Source organism: Tupaia chinensis, unplaced genomic scaffold (genome assembly GCF_000334495.1).
Source record: "Tupaia chinensis unplaced genomic scaffold, TupChi_1.0 Scaffold000427_1, whole genome shotgun sequence".
NCBI classification, from domain to species: Eukaryota; Metazoa; Chordata; class Mammalia; order Scandentia; family Tupaiidae; genus Tupaia; species Tupaia belangeri.
Window position 1 is genome coordinate 1,088,464 of NW_006159932.1, and position 15,267 is coordinate 1,103,730.

Sequence of the window (15,267 nt, forward strand, 5' to 3'; positions counted from 1 at the left end):
GCCTTCACAGTGAAGTAAACTGGGTCAAATCTATCTATCAACCAGAAGATGCCACAATTAATCCTTTGGTGTTACATGAAGCAAGAATACCAATAACATAAGACAACATGCCTTAATTATTAATTGTTTTTTCTCATGTTATATCTAAAAAGTATTTCAATTCATGGCCAAGATTGAGGATTATAATCCAAGGTATGTTTATCTTTAAACAATATGGAAATGTGTTCATCTGTAACTGCTTAAAAAGAGTGTGTCCTCAGGATATCTAAAGTTTCAGGACTCTGAAACAATATTAAACAGACCCACATACAATGTTCTATTTGAAAAAAAAATGTCACAGGTTACAATCAAATAAAATATTAGACTGAAATAAATAAATTATTTATAGGAGTTAAAGAAATTGTTCAAGACATAAAAATAACTTGATTGGGACCAGCAGTTGGTGTATTGGCTATATCACTGGACTCCCATGTAGTCAACCACGGTTTGAGTCCCTGACCTGGTAGCTTAAACTCATACCAGGCATATGTGCATGCAGGCGCAAGATCCCGAGAGGAGAATGGAGGAGAAGGGATTGAGGCGTGGCCATCCCCCTGGGGGGGTGTGTGCGTGATTTCTCACTTTCTGTCTCTCTGTCTTTCTGGAGAGCACACACGCCTTATAGCAAAAACCTCTCCAAAAATAGATAGATAGATAGATAGATAGATAGATAGATAGATAGATAGACAGACAGACAGACAGATAGATAAAAACCTGATTATCCAAACATCTGAATGAAATAGTTACCTACAGTCCAGGAAAAAAAATCTGAGGCCAGCAGATGGCATGGCAGTTATGTCACTGGACTCTCACATGGCCAAGCAATTCCTGTCACAGCCCTGGTGGTTTCAAAATTACACTGGGTGTGTGCATGTGTGTGCCAAAAATCCTGGGAGAAGTATGGAGGAAAGGATTGAAGCATGGCCATCCCTCCTGGTGGGCAGGTAGGGGGACATCTTTCACTTTCCCTCTCACTGCATCTGTCTCTCTCTCCAGTGAGAGCATGAACCCTAAGGCAAAACCCTCTAAAAGAATATCTGATTTATGGACATACATGATAACATAAATTTATAATCCCATCAATCAACCTGGCAGAAACCTGGTGGATTTTGTCACTTGCTTATTTTAGAGTTCTTGTTTTCTAATGACCTGCAGCCAACTTGCTGGCTATGCCACCCTGATCCAGAATAAAGAGAGATCTCAAACAAGAAGCCCTGCCAGCCCAGCTGAGGTAGGGCATGCACACTGACACTAGTACTCAGCAGGGTGGGGCCACAGGGGAGACCTGGGTTCAGTTCCTGTCCACTCGAAAAGCTGGATATGGAGGTGCCCCTTTAGCTCAGCTACACAGGAGGCTGAGGCAAGAAGACCAAGACTTAGTAAGATCCTGTATTTTTTTTTTATAAAAAGAAGAAGTCTGATTGGAGGATTACATAAAGACTTAGGAAGATCTTGTATTTATAAAAAATAGAAGTCTAATTAGAAGATTACATAAACTTGGCCTCATCTCTCTGGGTTGTCTATTCATGTGAAACCTACAGAAAGTGCATACATATCTGTCAGCCTTTCATATTATGTTTCTCACCCTAAAATTTAATCTTCATAGTTCAATCCTGATCACAGCCAGAAAAACTCACACCTATTTTTGAAATTCTACCATTGTGGATCGCTTGTTCTGAGTCTTAGCATCCAATCCATACTGCTTGGTGCGCTGTTCAAACACGCCGTCAAGGTTAGCACTGCCATGGGGGCGTTTGATTTCCTTAAGGAATTCTGATTCTGGATAGCCTCACCTCACCTCTGCCCTCATCCACCAGAATCCATTATTTGTTCTCACACTTCCTGCCTTCTCAAAGTCTCTCCAAGATGTCCTATTACCATCCGCAGAACATCGAGACCCTGTGATCGAGTCTTGACAAGCTTCATCTCATTAGTGCCTTTTTTAATCATCAAGGGTGACAACCCATGATAAATTATGTCAAAACACAGGATTGTAAATGAGGAGAGGGAAAGTGGAGAGAAAAGTAATGTACTCTGAGAATAGATATGTTTCTTTATCTCATTTTAAAATGAAAAAGAAAGACAAATTGGGGGCAGGCAGTACTTGTACTTTGAGCTAATAAGGAGGGGTCTGGGAGGCTTCCCATCTAACTCCCAAAAAGGAATGAAATGGGGGACTAGTCATTTCTCAGTTCTGTTTCTTTACTTCTTTTATCTATCAAGGAATAGATCATTTGTCTGAAACCAAGAGGGGAAAAATGTAACAAAGAAAAGTTTGGCATCTCAAAGTAGGAGCTCTTGGTGAGTTCCTGGGCAGGAACACACTGACTTCCAGATGAGCTCCCAGGAGTGGAAGCAGAGACAGAGACAGCTGGAAGGGGAGAGATGGGGAGGACTGCTGCAAAAATCATTAGAGCCCGGCACAAAGTAGAATGGCCACAAGGAACTGTTCCCCCAGGCCCTTCCCATCCTAAAGGAGTCACTTAAGGACCCAGAGTCTAGATCCTTGGCCCCAGTTCCAACCACACTGTAGGTAAGATCTTCGTCCCCCGGTCACACTCCCTCCACTCTCTGCTAAGAAGAGTGAATGTATCCTAAGACTAGGAGGCTGCAGGAAGACCAGGCTGTCAGGGAGGACAGGGTGGGAATTCCCAGAGCTCCCAGTCTTAGGTGCTCCCAGAGCTCCTACACTATCCTGGGTTCAGTATTTGTTTCCTCACCACACTGGGGTGACCTCAATAAACACACATAAATAAGAATTTTCAGTGACTAGTTAAAAAAATAATCAAAGGACCAACAGGTAGCGTAGTGGCTAGAGTGCTGGACTCCCACATGGTTGACCACAGTTTGAGTCCCAAACCTGGCAGCTAGAAACTCATGCTGAGAGTGTGTGTGTGTGTGTGTGTGTGTGTGTGTGTGTGTGTGTGCCCAAAATCCTTAGAGGAGAATGAAGGAGAAGGCATTGCAGTTGTGTGCATGTGTGTGCCAAAAATCCTGGGAGAAGTATGGAGGAAAGGATTGAAGCATGGCCATCCCTCCTGGTGGGCAGGTAGGGGGACATCTTTCACTTTCCCTCTCACTGCATCTGTCTCTCTCTCCAGTGAGAGCATGAACCCTAAGGCAAAACCCTCTAAAAGAATATCTGATTTATGGACATACATGATAACATAAATTTATAATCCCATCAATCAACCTGGCAGAAACCTGGTGGATTTTGTCACTTGCTTATTTTAGAGTTCTTGTTTTCTAATGACCTGCAGCCAACTTGCTGGCTATGCCACCCTGATCCAGAATAAAGAGAGATCTCAAACAAGAAGCCCTGCCAGCCCAGCTGAGGTAGGGCATGCACACTGACACTAGTACTCAGCAGGGTGGGGCCACAGGGGAGACCTGGGTTCAGTTCCTGTCCACTCGAAAAGCTGGATATGGAGGTGCCCCTTTAGCTCAGCTACACAGGAGGCTGAGGCAAGAAGACCAAGACTTAGTAAGATCCTGTATTTTTTTTTTATAAAAAGAAGAAGTCTGATTGGAGGATTACATAAAGACTTAGGAAGATCTTGTATTTATAAAAAATAGAAGTCTAATTAGAAGATTACATAAACTTGGCCTCATCTCTCTGGGTTGTCTATTCATGTGAAACCTACAGAAAGTGCATACATATCTGTCAGCCTTTCATATTATGTTTCTCACCCTAAAATTTAATCTTCATAGTTCAATCCTGATCACAGCCAGAAAAACTCACACCTATTTTTGAAATTCTACCATTGTGGATCGCTTGTTCTGAGTCTTAGCATCCAATCCATACTGCTTGGTGCGCTGTTCAAACACGCCGTCAAGGTTAGCACTGCCATGGGGGCGTTTGATTTCCTTAAGGAATTCTGATTCTGGATAGCCTCACCTCACCTCTGCCCTCATCCACCAGAATCCATTATTTGTTCTCACACTTCCTGCCTTCTCAAAGTCTCTCCAAGATGTCCTATTACCATCCGCAGAACATCGAGACCCTGTGATCGAGTCTTGACAAGCTTCATCTCATTAGTGCCTTTTTTAATCATCAAGGGTGACAACCCATGATAAATTATGTCAAAACACAGGATTGTAAATGAGGAGAGGGAAAGTGGAGAGAAAAGTAATGTACTCTGAGAATAGATATGTTTCTTTATCTCATTTTAAAATGAAAAAGAAAGACAAATTGGGGGCAGGCAGTACTTGTACTTTGAGCTAATAAGGAGGGGTCTGGGAGGCTTCCCATCTAACTCCCAAAAAGGAATGAAATGGGGGACTAGTCATTTCTCAGTTCTGTTTCTTTACTTCTTTTATCTATCAAGGAATAGATCATTTGTCTGAAACCAAGAGGGGAAAAATGTAACAAAGAAAAGTTTGGCATCTCAAAGTAGGAGCTCTTGGTGAGTTCCTGGGCAGGAACACACTGACTTCCAGATGAGCTCCCAGGAGTGGAAGCAGAGACAGAGACAGCTGGAAGGGGAGAGATGGGGAGGACTGCTGCAAAAATCATTAGAGCCCGGCACAAAGTAGAATGGCCACAAGGAACTGTTCCCCCAGGCCCTTCCCATCCTAAAGGAGTCACTTAAGGACCCAGAGTCTAGATCCTTGGCCCCAGTTCCAACCACACTGTAGGTAAGATCTTCGTCCCCCGGTCACACTCCCTCCACTCTCTGCTAAGAAGAGTGAATGTATCCTAAGACTAGGAGGCTGCAGGAAGACCAGGCTGTCAGGGAGGACAGGGTGGGAATTCCCAGAGCTCCCAGTCTTAGGTGCTCCCAGAGCTCCTACACTATCCTGGGTTCAGTATTTGTTTCCTCACCACACTGGGGTGACCTCAATAAACACACATAAATAAGAATTTTCAGTGACTAGTTAAAAAAATAATCAAAGGACCAACAGGTAGCGTAGTGGCTAGAGTGCTGGACTCCCACATGGTTGACCACAGTTTGAGTCCCAAACCTGGCAGCTAGAAACTCATGCTGAGAGTGTGTGTGTGTGTGTGTGTGTGTGTGTGTGTGTGTGTGTCCCCAAAATCCTTAGAGAGAATGAAGGAGAAGGCATTGCAGTGTGGCCATTCTCCATGGGCGGGTTATTTCTCACTTTCAGTCTCTCTGTCTCCCCAGTGAGCACAAACACCCTATAGCGAAGAAAAAAAAAAAAAAAGTCAAGGACTCATTTGATGTATGCAGTGGATCTTTAGCTTTATCAGGCAGTCATGTAAAACTGGGCTCATTTTTACAAATCTCCTCTGACAAGAAACGGAACTGAAACATGAATTGACGATGGGTCTGGTTCTCATTGCCTCTAATTTAACTCAGAAATATCTGACTTAAATGCTGAGGCCTCAAAGACGTCTAGGGAAAAATGTTTGGACTTGTTCTCTTCCCCCCAAAGTATTTCACTAGTCAAAATATCAGGTTTAATCGGGACTAGAGAACTGAAAAAAAAAAAAATCATGCAATGTATTTCCCCTTCAACTCTGACAAATTCTATAGCTTCATTAGATTCTAATTCATACTTTAGTCAATAATTAAAACTGAGGTGACAAGAGTGTCAATGTTATCATTTTAGAAACCTTATTTTACTGCGAATTTTAAATTATTTTGGCAAATCAAAGCTTCTGAAACTTATCAAAACATGTCCAGTCTCCTCCATCTGGAAACGGAAACCTCTCTTAACCCTGCTTACTTCCTTTCCTGCCTTCTTCCCTTCAGAGTTAAGCTTCTTTCAAGGCATCTACATTGTTTCCTTTCTATTCACTTTTCAGCCTATGGTACCTTGGTGTCTTTGCTACCACTCCATCACAATCACCAAATCCTAGCCTTACCCAATCAGAGACTCTGAACCATTGGGCACATTTTCCACTTGCTCCTTGGAATTCTCCCTTTTCTCCTGCGGCTCCACCCACAGTGGCTCTCATCACCCTCCAGTGTTCTCTTCGCACTCCACGGACCACACCATCGGGATGCTTATTAGAGACAACTCTCCTGCCCTCTCTGGTCCTCAGAGGTCCATCTTTAGCTGTTGCCATTTTCATTTGTACACATTGATACTGATGAATTTAAATGAATTCACAGTCTCCACTACGGTCCAAGCTTTTCTTCCTTCTCATCCTCTTCCCACCTCTTCCTACCTTTATGCTCCTGGGACACACCTTCTAAACATGAATCAACAGTTCGCATAATATAAATACGCAATACATACAGACTGATGAATGAAAGATGTCCATGCAACATGTTTGTAAGAGGATGCTCTTAACTCAGAACTGGGATCAGGTTTAATTAGAAAAAGAGTATTAAAAATAAAAAAATAAAATAATGCATTTAATCTTCAACTCTGACAAATTCTGTAACTATACTAGATTAGTTTTTTTTTTTTTTTCTTCCTAAGGTTTTTGCCATAGGGAGTGTTCACTTGCTGGAGAGAGAGACAACAAGAAGGAAAGTAAGAAATCACCCCCTAAGTGAGACAGCTATGCCACAATCCTTTCTCATTCATTTTCCTCCTAAGAATTTGGGCATGCTTGCACACATGTCTGTCCTGATTTTCATGCTACCAGGTCTGGGACTCCAACTGCAGTTAGCCACGTGGGAGTCTAGTGCCATAACTACTACACCACCTGCTGGCTCCACTAGATTAGAATTTATATCTCATTTTAATAATTAAAATTGAGGTGACAGATTGACATTAATTGTTATTGAAACTATTGACACAGGACTCTAGGTAAGGAGGACAAGATATCTGGGTTATAATCAGTCTTCCAAATGCAAGGTCTCATGGCTACCCTGCGAAGTCAGTATCATCACTCTTAACCTCTTTTTAACCTCTGTAGACAGGGATGAGTGAATGTCCAAACACAGGTCTTTCTGATTCTGCAATCTATGATGTCTTCTGGACTTCATTACCCCACAAAAACGGGAGGGGAGGAAAACCAATCTTTCTCTCCTACTTTGATAAAGGATACCCTACAGCTTGTCACCTAACGGACTCTACTACATCAATGGTGTAGGGTGACACCTGTTGGGCCTGGTATTATCCAGCCAAAGCATTATGGTGCCAGGAAGGAGATACTCACACAGCAGAAGGAAATGCCATGTAGGACTGTGGGCTTGGAGTGGCCTGCAGGAGAAAGAGAAGGTAGTTCTATCATAGCAGTGTCTGTGTGACCTGAGGACAGGGCAAGTCAGCTATGCCCAGAGGAAGACATCACCTATAAGGTGCTAGACAATGACTCCTTGGGGATTCCTAGGTACAGCCACAGAAGGGCTTTTTGGGGAGCCTAGAGCACACATGAATTGGAAGCATAAGTGAGAAAAAGAATGTCACACAAAGTTTTGCCACAGAAAATGATTCCTAAAGAGGTCATGAAATGTATATGATTAAAAACATCAATATAATTTTCTTGCTTTATTGAAATAAATAAATCATGTTTTAGAATGTAGTGACTCTTCCCTTTTCAGCTAAAACATTTAATTTTGTAACTCCACTTTTCCAGTACGGTGAGAGGAAATGCATCTGAAAAGCTATTAAGATTTTATCAAATGTTATCAATTCACAACACAGAAGTATGTCACATATGTGAGTGAGAAGGATAACTGGAAATAATTACAAATAGATTTTTGCTCACAGCAAAGCCACAACAGGGCTCTCTTAATAAATAGACTCCGTTTACTGTAAAGTTGAATAAGTGAAAAGGATTAATTCATGGTCTGAAAACACAGCCCAGCAGTGCTCAAGGGACAGTATCTCCGCAGACATCTGGAGAAGCCACTGATTAATTAATAGATTAATTATTCAGACAGCTGTACTCTTAGGAGAGAATTTAATTGTTTGGATTAATAACCCTACTAATTAATCCTAAAAATCATCAACCTTACAGTTGAGAAAATGCTGATTTTCTAAAGAATGAGCTGTATGATAAATATCCTTCCAAAGCACTCCTCGGCCAGCTAGACAACAGCTCCCAGGGCGCCCTGCTCCATCCTGAATCCAGGTGACTTCTCAGCTGGGTCTTAAGTCTTCCTGTTCCTGTGGCCCACACCCCCATCAGCGTGTAGCTTCATAAATGCTCATGACACGAAGGGGAAACTTCTCAATTGGCAATTTTCTGGACCTTGAATCATGTGCTGCCAAAAAGGACACTATAAAACCAAGGCTTTGAATAAATTTAAAGAAAAATCACCATCAGCCAGTATAAGCGGTCCATAGGGCACTCTTTGAAATGAAATAAAAGCAGGTGTGGACCCTTCTTCCATGGCAACCCCCCTCCGATCTGAAGCATAGACACAAATATTAGTAAATGGGCACCTATGTCAAGTAAGCGCAAAAAGAATAAAGTTAAAGTAAGTATTTATGGTATGTCAATATAATAAATCTAAATGATGTTTATAAATCATCCTTGCAACTTTACAAAGTTTTGGGTTACAGACATCTGGAGAAGTCATGAGAGAAACATCAATAATTGGGGAAAGAGAAACAATAGAGAACAATAGAGTAATTGATAACCCATTATTGTATTACAATCTGTAAAATTATGTTCATAGAGCAAATGATATCCCATTTTCTCTGGAAGATAAAATTTTCAAGAGTGAACATAAATATCCAATAATCATTCACATACACATACAAACCAAAATTTGGACCAGTAGAGAAATTATGGCCATAAGTACAGACTAGTCATTTTATAAATATGTAACCCAAAAATATCCTTCTTACACAATTTTAAAAGCTCATACTAAATTAAAACTTTGAGAATACTCTATAAGAAAAGTTATGGTACACAATGTACCAAGTGAAAGAAGCAGTCCTAGGCCAATACATCCTTCTACGCTACGACATACTGCTTGCTAAAAGTTAGAAAAGTCATTAGAAAAACATCTACAGAGAAGAAAAAAATATATATCATCCTGGCAAAAAGAGAAAAGTTTAATGAAGAGAAAATAAATACTAACATTAAAAAATAACCAAGCTTTCTAGGCAATCTTTAATTCCTTTTATACCTTGAGTATCTAACCTAACTGGGAACTTGGCAAATATACAAGGAATTTACAGCTAATCCTATAACATAAACAGAATGCACCTTAAACATATTCTACGTGGATATCTCTGGCCAGCACAATTTATGCTGCTGAAGTCTAGACCGAATCCACCTGTGTCTTAATATTAAAATCATTTAAAAATAATACTGAGCTGTATAGATGAAGATAGTTCAAAAAGTTCCTGGCAAATAAAATTAAGCTATGAGTTTATTTTGGTGTAAAACATTTTGAAATCCATGCATAATTTTCTTTTTATAATATATAGTTCCATGTACTTTTTAAAGAACTCTCATGGGGCACTTGTTATCACTTTTCAGAAAAGAAAACAGAAGCATAAGGAATATGGTTATCTTGCTTTCTAATTAAAATCTAGTAGTTTAGCCCCTACTAAATACAGGGTGGGACAGGAGGACTCAAACCGCAGGTGACTACGTGGGAGTCCAGTGACGTAACCATCACACCATCTGCTGGTCCCTTCACTCAGCTTTTCATCAGCAGCTTTAGTCAACTATATCATTTCCCATTTGGGTTTGAGAGAAGGAATTATTGTGTTGAAGAAATGTCCTGTTCAGGACTGTTACATGTTAAAGTGCACATGTCACCAACATCTGAGGAAAGCACACACAAGACCTTAACACGACTCTGAAGTTATTCCATTTTCTATGAGGCTTCAGAGGGTGCTTCTAGCTCTTGAACTACCTGAAGGTCAGTAGGCTAGATTCCAGTTTTTCTGAGAGTTCAGAGAGCTGTTTGCTGGTGGTAATTTCTGATGAACCAATTGTTAGTGAAGCGTGTTTACCGTTACCTTTCCCCAGAGACAGCTGTAGTTTGGAGGGCTCTGAACTTCCCCCTGCTCCACCCTTCTGCCTCATGTCTTTCTCTTTCTGATACTAAAATGAACCCGCCATCATAAAAACTCTACTAAATCTGTTTAGTAATATACCTTAAAGTGGAAACAGCTATTTACCAATGCCTGCTTTTGTATCATAATGGATTAGATGAGAACTTGTAAAACAAACTCAGACTCAATTATCTCCGCTGCTCAGAACTCAGCATAATTAAAATCAGTGGCATTATCCGTAAACTTCGTTATAGTCTCGTTCTACCTCCAGGTTCAATGCCACCGAAACCTTTTACATGAGCTGTTAATAAAAAGGAACAGAAACTGTTGCCTTCTCCTCTTTCTGTTCTTCCTTAACCTCAGCTCCAGTCTTAACAAGCAAAGAAAGGAGCAAAAGATGACCCAGGGAAAGGGGAAAAGAAGTTTGAAATGCTCTGATAATTTACAAATGGTTTAATTAAAGCTAGGAAATGGAAGTGCCCGTTGTTGCACTGTACTCTTTTGCTCTCGTCGCTTTTATTTTACTTTGATGGGAGTGAGTTTTCAAAGACTACATAGATGCCTACAATAGCTGTGTTCCATTACCCTTTAGACATGGAGAAGAAACGTAAGTGCAAGAGATGATTGTGGAGAAGAGACACAAAGGAGTCAAATGTTGGTGCGTGCTTTTGTGGTTTTAATTCGTTTGAAACCTGTGTTCAAGTTATATCAGTCTCTGCAAAACTTCCAAATGCAGACAGCCTGAAAAGAATTGTATTCAGCCAACTGTAAATGACTAACACCTAACACTTCTACACAGAGCTTCAACATTGATTATTATTTTAAATACATTTGCTGTTAGAATATACCAGCTTTGGGACAGAATGTGGAGTAATGGTTACATTGCTGGACTCCCAAGTAGTCGACCGTGGTTCAGGTCCCAGACCCATTGCTGGATTCGCACATGGTCAATTGTTGTTTGAGTCCTGGACCTGGTGGCTTGAAACTCATGCCAGGTGTGTGTGCATGTGTGTCCAAAATCCTAAGAGGAGAATGGAGGAGAAGAGATTGTGGCATGGCCATCCCCCCCTAGGGGGTGATTTCTCACTTTCTGTCTCTCTGGTGAGTGCACACACCCTGTAATAAAATTCTCCCTAAAAAAAATTAATAATAAAAAGGAATATACTAACTTTATTGACCAGAAAAGTCATCATGCATTTTGTATAGAAAATAAAAAAAAAAACAGAATAAAAATACACCATGACTTTTCCAATAACCCAATACATATATAGGCTCAATGAAATTGGCAAATTTTTGTATAGCAGACTTTTCTCAATCCCTCAATACAAAGTAGGTTCCCCAAAACAATAATAAAAAGGAATATACTAACTTTATTGACCAGAAAAGTCATCATGCATTTTGTATAGAAAATAAAAAAAAAAACAGAATAAAAATACACCATGACTTTTCCAATAACCCAATACATATATAGGCTCAATGAAATTGGCAAATTTTTGTATAGCAGACTTTTCTCAATCCCTCAATACAAAGTAGGTTCCCCCATCACTCCTCATCCTCCCCTTCTCCTTTTGCTTCAGCATATTGATCACATGTTTATTTCAATACTGGTCTGTCATCATTCTCTTCATTAGACTGTCAGCTCTGTTAGGATACAAAACCAGTTCTGATTTGTTTGTTACTATAAATCCAGGTTTTTTCCCAGTGCATGATACCAAGTAGACTCTCAATGTTCAATAAAATGAATGAATGAATGAGCAAATGCCCAGTACCAGCCACTAACTTCTGGTGACCCTAAGTCACTCCCTTTTACCACACATTCCTCTGTCTGCCACTTGAACCATACACGACATACACAACAACCTTATTTACCTCTGCAATATGCAAGGACTCTACCACATAGTTAAACAAACAAACAGACAAACAAATCAAAGCCCAGACGACATGATACTGAAGGTCTTTTCTAGCTCCAGGCATCTCTAATCTACCTCTGTTTAAGGGAGCTTCAAGACCAACCACAGATGGATGTTCTGGATCCTGAATACTATCAGGTTGTCAGGAAGTTTATGACATATTTTTCTATGTAAAAATAATAACACAGTTTTCAGGCTTCTATGAACCCATACCCCATGCCACATACCACGCTGGGCACTTTACATGTGCTCTTTCACTTATTCAAGTGACTTTTCAATATGGACATTACCATCTCTGTTTCACAGGTGAGTAGACTGACGCACAGAAAATGTATGCATCTTGCCCAAGGCGGGATAGCTCATGGGTTCACTGTCATCCCCACCATCTATTGGATCATTGGGAAAGTCGTGACACATTTTTGCATAGAAAAACATAGGAAAATAAGTCATGATTTCCCTATGACCTAATAGCTTCTGGGTATTCACATGAGCTCAGGCCTCTAGGAGATTAATCTATTGGAGAAAAAAGAATAAGAGAGACACCTCTGTTTGCTCTGTTCCTAGTGAGAAGGACACGGATCTGAGCCTTGGACCTGACTGAGGGTTAGGACTTTACACACAAGAGAAAAGGGAAGGCAGATATCAAGAGACCCCAAGTGTTTGGGGACTTGGTTATGGGCATGGAGAATTGGGTCAAAGCAGCATGAGAAAGAGCTGTAGAAGTAGAAATAAGAAAGTAGATTGAGTAGAGCTTTAAATATCAGGAGTTCTTTTTCTTTTTTTTTTTTTTTTTTTGAAGATTTTTTCTAAATGATAAAAATGGAACCAATAACACACAAAGAGAACCAGTTTAGGTAAGGAATGAAATACCTCATATTCTTGAGACAAAAAAAAAGAGATAAAAGGAAAGTTATAATTACCTCCATGTCCCTTTCCTTTTCTTTTTTTTTTTTTTTTTTGGGAGATTTTTGCTATAGGGCACAAGCACCTGCCAGAAAGACAGAGAGAAACAGAGACAGAAAGTGAGAAAACACCCTTCCAGGAGGGATGGCCATGCCACAATCCCTTCTCCTCCATTCTCCTCTCAGGATCTTGGGCACGCATGTACATGTGCCCGGCGTGAGTTTAAGCCACCAGGTTCAGGACTCAAACCACAGTTGACTACATGGGAGTCCAGCAACATAGCCATTATGCCAACTGCTGGTCCTCAGGAGTTGATTTTTTAAATCATCAGGAACACTCCCCTGTTTGGGGATGTGCTAGAACCTTAACTCACTTTTCCCCCTCAGGCATTTGAACACCTGAGACCATGGCAGCCCATGTCTCTTTTTTAGCATAGACATTAGAGCTGCCTCTTCATTTGTATGATAGGAGAGAAACAATTTCCCTGTAAAAAGAACCAGGTGAAATCTCAAGGGGAAATGGAATAATTCCTATCCGTAAAGGAAGGGCTTTGCTTAGAAAATACCTACATGTCTCCAGGAACATAAGGGCTGAGGCACCCTGAGGTCCGTGGAGAGAACAACTCTCCACTACATTCCAGTACAAACACTGATCTGGCTTTCCAATGCCAGACACTGCTGGGGAGATCCTTCTAGAGACCAAAGAGCTGCCTGCTGAGGAGCCATACCTTGGGGTCCCTCTCGGGGGTGGCTCAGGGAATCTGAGCTCATGCTCCTGGAGCGGGTGCTGCCTCGGGGTTGGAGGAGCCCTATAAACGTCAACTTTACATACTTGTCATGATTAAGCCATTTTCCAAAAATGGAATAGCAATCCTTACATCCTTAATCAAAGCACAGTAAGTCAAATTAGTGGAAATCTCCTATTTCTATGTTATTAAATATCCTCATTTCACTGGAGAACTTAGCAGCCAATCCTGATATATAAATAAAGTGAAGCTGTGCTAAAATGTCATCTTTTAGCATATCATACAAGCTATAAAATGTAAGCTGGTTACAAAGAAATGTTCAAAACTATCCAGTCACCTACTCTGGGAGGTTAAGTAGGCCTACTACTCAACTGTCTTCCTGGGAAATAAGTGGAAAGAAAGATGACTATGACACCAAGCAGTGGCTGAGCCCTCCTGTGTGGGTGGGACTCTTCAATTCTGCACTTAGTGAGCTCTAACTGTGCAGGGCCCTATGCAAGGCCCAGAGGATATGAGGTCAGCCAGGGACCTCACTGACTGAAGGAACTGATATTCTACTGGAGTTACACCTTAGAGACACATCCGATAGTATTTCTCACAGTTCATATGTGGAGACAGGTATGGGCCTTTTAGGACATAAATACAATCTCTCTTTCCTAGAAAAACCCAGCATAATATTTAGGATCATTAAACCACCATGATTCTGGCTCTCACTTCAGATAAACAGGATAAATAAATCCTCCCTTCTTTGCATTTCTAATTTAGGAAAGCCTTTATACACTCTCTAAGAGTAAGTGAATTTCATATTTGCATCTTATTCAAAATGTGCTGGCATTTTGCTAGGTTTTTAACTGTAATTTGGCAGCCCTGAACTGTCTGTTTAGAGATAGAAAGCAGTATCTGCTCAGACTTTCTAATTCTGAGCTCTATACACATGCATATGTATGCACATATTTAAAATATCTGTGATGAATACATTATTGCTGGGATTAGGAAGGGATAGAAATGAGAGACATGCTGGGTAAGTACCCAGTAATATTACTAGGCCTCATTTATTGAGTGCTGACGGTGTATTAGGCACTCATACTTATATCGGATATCATTCTCAGAGCACTGATAATAATTGCTAACATTAGTGAGCATTTCCATGTGCCGAGCTTTACTCTAAGAACTTCTTTTTAGAGTTTTTTTTTTTTTTTTTTTGCCTTAGGGCATGTATGCTCATCAGAGTTAGAAAGAGAGAGAGAGCAGATACAGTGAGAAAGTAAGAAATCATCCCCTGGGGGGATGACCACGCCATAATCCCATCTCCTTCACTCTCCTCCCAGGATTTTGGCCACACATGTACACATACCCACTGTGATTTTCAAGCCACCAAATCCAGGGCTTGAACCACTGCTGGCCATGTGGGAGTCCAGCAATATAACCACTATGCCATCTGCTAGCCCATTGTAAGTACTTTTATATATGTCAGCTTGCTTAGTGTTGTCATGGCCTTAGGTTAGGTGGAACTTGGATTCATGTCCATGAAATTGGGCACCAAAGTCTAGACGTTTAATTGCTACTCTATACTGCCTTTCTAAGAAGTGTTATTCTTACCCTCATGAACAGTGAAGGACCCTGTGGCGTAGGCTCACCCAGCCAGCTAATGGCAAATGTGGTCTTTGTTCCCACATGGTATGGCTCAAGTTCCTTCCCTTTAAATCTATTTCCCAAGAGTTATGCCATATTTGTTACTGGTGTGTATATATATATATATATATATATATATATATATATATATAA